The 7,500-nt window shown below is 41.4% G+C and overlaps 1 protein-coding gene and 1 pseudogene across 1 annotated transcript in view; one reads left to right on the forward strand and one right to left on the reverse strand.

Moving 5' to 3' along the window:
- Nucleotides 1-4,728, reverse strand: part of LOC138020961 (monocarboxylate transporter 13-like) — a 12,513-nt pseudogene extending 7,785 nt beyond the window's left edge.
- The window catches only part of LOC138020831 (E3 ubiquitin-protein ligase rnf213-alpha-like), a 500,094-nt gene that overhangs the window by 283,626 nt on the left and 208,968 nt on the right, over nucleotides 1-7,500 (forward strand).

A 7,500-nucleotide genomic window follows, 5' to 3' on the forward strand; every position in this document is an offset into this window, starting at 1 on the left:
AGAAGACAAGCTTGAAGCTGTCGAAGTAGACCAGACACTCTCGGAAAGTCAGAAATTTGCCATGTACAAAGACCTATCGTAGTCTTTAGGACACCTCGTATGTCCCTTCAATAAACAACCAGCAAAAGAAAAAAAGGAACAAGACTTGGAGGAACTGTCACAAAAAATTCAATTTATTGCCGGGCTATCGTAATGTTTGGGACACCTCGTATGGAAATCCATTGTCGCATGTAAACTTTTCGATTTCATTTTCGAGGCCTTTCCTCGTCTTCAAAAGGCCCAAAGAGATAGGGGCAAGCGCTCTCTTCCAACGAAGAAAGAGATAAGCACCCGCGAGCTTTGTTTACACACGACTGACCAATCATGCGCGCAGGATTCGGGAAATTTGCATCACTTTATTTGCTGTGAGACAATTTGGTCACGCACGCGGTAATACGCGCAACAAAGGGTTGCAACTTGCAATGTAACAATGTTGCGAGACAAGTTGAAGGAAAATGTTGCCCGTATTACCGGACCTTAACCTCCATTGTGAACGTAATATTGGCATGCCGATTGTTAAGGTCAGTGTAAGGTAACGTATAAATCTTTCAGCACTGGCTTTACAGTCAAACAAGGTGAAAGTGTCATCTACATATCTGAACCAAATGGGTGGACAGTCCTTCCCATTTCTCCTCAATGTGGCACATGAAAATATTGGCTAAAACAGGTCCTAATGAAGACCCCATAGCAACACAATCAATTTGGTTATAGTAATCCCCATTGAACATGAAGTGGCTTTTCTTTGTGGCAAATTCAAGAAGAGTTTTAAGGACTGTAGGTGGAAGTTTTGAAGGATCAGGAAGGGCGTATAATTTAGTAAGACAAATTAGTATAGTTGCGTATTTGTATAAATAAAAGAAACCTTACTAACTCGTGACCTGAGACCAACGTTCAACAAAAACGTTGGCAGTAAGAAACTGTGGCTTTATTAACCAATTAAACAAACCTTCACTGCTTATATTACTAAGAGCATTGTTCTTAATCTAGTTATTAGTCTCTCTCAAGTTTTACACACATATATATTTTAAATTTGTTCAACTGTCCCTTCTGAAGATGTATGTGTAACGATATGATGATTGCGTGACATTGAAAGAACGTTCTAGATTGCTGACTAGTGGTGGAATGTTCAGGAATCAGTAGTTATTTATAAGTTTTAAGATTTGTGATATTTACAGAACATTAATCACTTAGAATGTCCTAGAGAATAACGTAGCGTAACCTATATAAGAGAGTTGTGTGTGTTGTTGTTTTGTTGCCTTTGTTAAGTGAGTGAGCTAGCCATCCGCCACTATTTCGTGACGTGAATTAAAGCAGTAAGCCGAGTTAGCATTTATTGTCTTCTTTGCTGAATGACATTGATCCGCTGTCCTGCTGAGTATCTACTTGAAAGTAACAAGAACGTTACTGTATGTTGTATCATACCAAACGTCGTTAAAATGCGTTGATATGTTTATCACCGCAATTTGTTTGCGATCGCCTCATGTTCTTACCCCATCGTGACGTCATCTGTGATCTATTATTGAAAAGACGCACAGCAACATAGAATCTACTTGTTAAATGGACGGATAAGCAATGGCACCTGGAAGTAAAAATTATCCCTTACTCGCACTTATGTTTTCGCTTTTGTTTTGAGGTGCAGGGATGGTGCAGTGGTGAGAGCCTCACTCGCCTCGCATCAATGTTGCCCGGGTACGATTCCCAGCATCGGAGTCGCTTATTTCCCTTTCGTAAACAAGCGATGCCATTTTTGACAGTCGATGCCATTCTTAGTAACCAAGCCATTTTCTTCGGTTCGCTTTCAATAAATTGTTAGGGTTAGCTTCATTTAAACACCTTAAAATGTGAAGCCGTTGTTTCAGTAGTGTAGAGGTTAATTGCATTTGCGATTAAACCTTTGAACCGAGTTCGTCATCGTTCGCTCAACTTTTTCTAATTTTTTTCTCAGTTTTTTTTATAATTCTAAGTGACATATGCTGCTAATCTAGTCCTAGATTGAGTTTTTTTTTTCCTCATTTGCAAAGGACAAACTCAACAGTCTCGTGCAAATGGCATCGCTTGTTTACGAAAGGGAAAACTGCCTCGGCGTCATATGATTTGTTGTGCTGTATACTCTGTCACCGAGAGGTTTTTCTCCGGGTACTCCGGTTTTCTCCTCTCCTCAAAAACTGATAATTTGTTGATTTCGGTTTACAGTGTCCCCAATTAGTGCTCCAGTGTTAGAAGACTAGACACGTAAGGTTCATCACTTTTAAGAAACCTTCTCCTTAGAAGGGTTATATCTACTACACTGTTTCACGTAGCAGCAATGTTATGGTACCATATGAGACACCACTTATTGCTTAACAAAATTCGCCTATATTTCGTTTTTACTTGCTTACATCTCAAAAATGAACTCGGTGTTACGCATTTTGTATTGTAGAATAGTAATTAGCAATCCAAGATAAAACTATCGGCAAAGTCTTAAAAAAATCCGGGAAGCCGAGTCAGAGCTACCATAAATTTTCGAAAATGGTTTAAGCATGAGACGCAGGCAGACTAAAGCGCTAGGGTTTTGCCTGGGTTTCGAGTTGCATGTCCGATGGCAGACACGTTATAGTGCTTTAAGAGAAGGGCATGGAAATTTTGACAAAACAACGGTTAGTCAAGATCAAAACCCCTCATTCTGATGAAAACTCTCTGAGAAAGTGAAGGTACAAGCTTACCTCCTAGAGGTGGACCGCACAGAGATCCCGCACCAATCAAAAGCTGAAAAAATCCAAAGCCTTGAGCTTTTTGTTCCATTGTAAGTGTTTGAAGGCATGATAGTACATTGCCAATTGCCATCAAGCCATCGGCCAAACCGTAACTTATTGCAAAACAAAGTACTGCAATCCAGTTAGTTGCTAAGGGCAACAGAAACGTCGACACCGCACTGACTGTTGAAGACATAAGGTAAACTTTTTGGGACCCGATGACCTCACACAGTTTAGCACCAGGTACTCTGGCAAAAAGAGAAGCCAGGCCGACAGAAGAATAAAGCCAAACCGCTAAGTCTTCGGCGATACCGAGCTCCTCGCAGTATTGAATCTAAGAGAGAACAGACTACAAGATTAGCAACCAGATCAGTGACCCTTTTTTCTGGATGGAAACGTCTTCTAGAATGCCCCAAAGTACCAACACCTCTCACGATCATTACTGAAACGATCGGAAACCACGGTTAGTGGGTCTCTGAAAATACCAATGGCTTAAAAGCTCTCATGAGAAAACTCTCTCAGTGTTAGCTCAGTAACTCGCAAAATCCAGAAGTAGCACAACTGGGACAATATTATAAAAGGTAAAGCAGATTTGTTAAAACTTACAAGATGAAGCGTGGATGATATATGTCCAATATAAATGAAAGATGTCACGACTGAAACGGTGGCAAAGGTGCTATTTCTCCACATAGAGAAATCAAGCAGCCCCTTTTTTCGTGCGTTCCGTAACTTTTCATCCTTTCCGAATGGATCTTCTGTTTCCTCCCTCCCTACCCGGGGTCAAAAGACCAACCAAGCAAGAACACTATTAATGATATAAGAGCCAGTCCTCTAAAAGCTCCTCTCCAGCCAAAGGCTGTTAAAAGGGCCTGGCATATGGGGCTTATTATCACAAATCCAGCTCCAGAGCTCATTGCCATAAGTCCGGTGGCCATGGCGCGGTGTCTCAAGAAATACCGGGGAACAATCTCGAAGAGGGCAATGTAAACAAAACTTGACCCACAGCCAAAGATGCCCCCATACGTCAAAAACATGAGAAAAACACTGGGAACATAAGATGTAAGAAGAAGACCAGCAGTTGCCAAAAGAGAACCGCAGATCACTACAGCGCGGGCACCAAACTGATCGGTTAGTCGTCCAGACAAAGGACCAAAGAGACCTGGGGCTGCAAAAGCCAGCGAGCCCACCCATGCTGAAAGAAAAAAAACGAAACATTTCAATGTGGTTGAAGAGTTCGGCTCGTTCTAAACAATAAAACTGGGTTCTAAAGTCATTTTCAATTTGGCCAATCGTGGTACGAAAAGGCAGCCGTTTATTGTCAAAAACAGTGTCGAGGAGGCCATAGCAGAAAAAAGAAGCACTTGTCAACTGGAAGCAAATAACTTTAAAATTCTGGCGGTAACATAATTGCTGATGAAAGAGCTTCAACAGTAAGATTTTATGTTTGCCTCTACGTGTTGCGTGGCCAACATTTGAAGAAACGTAGACTTGGAGTGCGTTCTTTTGGGATTATCCGAAAAAGGATCATTGGTCCAAGCATCAAAGGAACCGATGAATCCACTCTGCCAGGGGACTCTTCGGTTCTTTTGATAAACCATGATCCAAGTGGCTTGATCAATAATCCTTTTTTGGATCATCCCAAAGAAACGCATCCTTTAAGTCCTTCTCTTTACTTGCATATGTTCATCCCACCCGCGACACAAGCTATATACTCACCAGTTGTGGATTTGCCTCGGTGAAAAACGTCAAGAAGAACCGGAAATATTATACCAAAGCAATAGCCACATCCCAACACGATAATAAGGCAAATAACACCAGAGAAACACACTATCCAAGAGCAACAGCTGTCTTGTTGGTGCAATTTCTTCTGTCCTAATTTTGATTTCTCTGTCTCATTCGCAGCTTCTTCGTAAACGCGATCGCCCTTCTTCGTTGCTAAGACTATCATCATTTTCTAACCTGTCAGAGAGAAAATTCAAGACCTGGCTTTCCTTTCTCCTAATTAAAGCAATTATAACATTCTTTTCTTCGCCAGTCATCTGAATGCTCTAGTTAATTAAACAACCGCTTTGAAAGTAAAGCTCGCGAGCTGCTCTCGTTCTTAACTATTTACCCACCGGTGGCACTATTAAAGGTACCCTTGGTGCCAGAGATTCTATTTTTCTTTCGCGAGGAGCGAGCGGTTAAGACGGAGAGACGAAAAATAAGAACCTCTGGGGTGCATCCCATTTAGCCAAAAAATCCGGAAATTTCGGTTTGAGGTCAGATGGAAAGGTAATTTTCCGGACATGCTTTTTGGAATTTGTGGACAAGCTCCAGAGGTAGTCCTCTTTTTCCGTTCAGAATGGAATTCGGGAAATGCCCCTACCTTGCCCCTACCATTTGTGAGAATAGTTCCGTTTCCAGGCCCTTTCTCACAAGATCGAGTAATATACGGGATGGAATGCAGAGTAGTAAAATGGTAAGTACGCCATGCTGATGAGGCCCACAAGGCCGAAACAGCTGTCCATGGCTGCTAATTGACCGGGTGAAATGGTTGTGCGCATGCGTGATGTGTAGGCCACACCGGGTTGGTGTTAGCTTCACTTCACTTCACTTTAATGATAAGTGCAACCTACAAGTTTGTATATATATGTACAGCGCATGAGAATTACATTTCCTTGACTAGGACCTCGAAAGCCGCGATGTCTAAATTAGAATTTACTGGCAAAAGAAGTATCTATTCCACAGCCTAATTGCTCCTAGGCAAGAAACTGAAATTTGAAAATATTGGTTCTAGCAAAAGGAACGTTAAAGTGTTTATTATGCAGTATGGCGGGAATGTCATTGAGGGTTTGGATAGGATTCTTTGTTGGAATGTTCGCTCAGTTGGTTAAGTCCTTGGTTCGAAAAGACATAAGGTGGCTGACATCTCTGCGGTCTCTTAGGGGTTTCCAGCCCAGTTTCAATAAGGTGACGTGTAATTGTTCCCTGTTCATAAATTAAAATAATCTGAGCTAACAAACGACAACAGCCCGGACGCTGGACTTTCTCGAGTTCATGGATTAGGTTTTGAGTTGGAGGGTCCCAGATGGCACTGGCGTTACTACCCAGGGATGGGTCGTGTGTCACCTTGCTTTTATTGTTGTTTTTAAATTTACGTGACACAGTCCTTTCCGAGTAAAAAACAATCTAACACTCATTTCACTGGTTGAACGGCGATAGTGCACCCCAGTGGCCACAAAACCGGTTTTGAGCGCAAGGAGTGTTACGAAACAAAATGGCGGTGGAAGGCTGTGAATGAGTTACCATTAATCGGATCCGTGCTTTATGGATCGTTTCCACTGTCACGCAATAAAAAAATAAATCGAAAACCATCCAGTGGAAATAGTCAAGAATTTCGTGATGTTGTAGAAGATAAATGAAGAAGACACTTCTCCAAGTTTTAGGCCTGTGCGTTTCCCCAAACTTCAGATATTCGTCGAAATGTTTCGCAGAAATTTACAGAGCCCAGTATGAAACGCCATGTTGGTGCACATCTGTGGTGCACCAATATGGCGGCCGGAAAGAGTGTCAACATCTGTTACTTACTTTGACTATCTAGGCGAGTGATCATCTGTACTGAACAGACAGCTATTTACCTAAGCACTTTTCCTAATGCTTTAAATTCTAAAAAGGCTCAAAACCATGAGATAAATATATATTTCTCAATAAACTCGAACGTCGCCTCGTGTCGCGCACCGCTATAACTCAGAATTCAAAATGCTCTGGTTTCCAAACGAAGCACGCTATTGAGCTTTAAAATTGCAAATGGATACAAATTTACCGCCCCTTATGCCTGATGAGGATAAAAATTTCGTGGCTCTTTAGTTTTGGATGTTAGAAAATGATGACGTCACGTGAAAAAGGGTTCTGGGATCCCAGGGGGTCGCTGTACGAAAATGTATGGCGGAAACTTAGTTCGACGTCCAAAAAACGATTTTGGAGAGAGATTAACGCTTTTTTCGACACAGTTTTATCAGAAATCGATTTGGGTAATGTTGACACGTGGCAAGTGTGAGTTCTTGTTTGAATAACCGTGATATATGAGATAAAACTTCCTTCCTAACTTACTTTCTTTCCTACGTAAGGTTTATTGTGAAATGGTCTCATAATATTACAAAATTACGAATAAATCTGGAGGAAATAACTCAATAAAGCCTTTTCAGTTGTATTTACGTGTGTCTGGGCTGGCTTTTGCCCTATTTCTTAATTCAGCAATTAAAATAACATTGGAAATATGTCTAGTACGTGGCGATCATTGTGCCGTCTGGAGTTGTGACAACGATCGAAGGTACCCAGAGAAGCAAAAGATTCTACACGCCCAGGATAACAATGATGTTTTGTCGCGGGCTAGAGCTATGAATCGTGACCAATTCAAGGTTTGATGAGAGCAAAGGTCTGTTGAAATAATTTTGTACGAGGACTTCTCGATAGACCAGGTGTATGGATTACTAAATTTGGACTTATAATGGACTGCCTAAGTGGTCGAGAAGAAAGATCGCTCATACGATACTAAACACAAAAAGCACACACATCTAACGTCAAGCACAAATTTGCATACGCTAAAGAGCTGAAAGAAGCATTTTTGGTTTTAGCTAAAGTTTTGCCAGTTATCTGCAGATACCAAGCAACTTCTTAAAGAGAGGGACGAGAGAGATGGAGAGGCGTTGGAAGAAGAGAATTTTTTAAGCTTTTGTGACAAGTAGCA

The sequence above is a fragment of the Montipora capricornis genome, chromosome 2 (assembly GCF_036669925.1).
Source record: "Montipora capricornis isolate CH-2021 chromosome 2, ASM3666992v2, whole genome shotgun sequence".
In the NCBI taxonomy this organism is placed as follows: Eukaryota; Metazoa; Cnidaria; class Anthozoa; order Scleractinia; family Acroporidae; genus Montipora; species Montipora capricornis.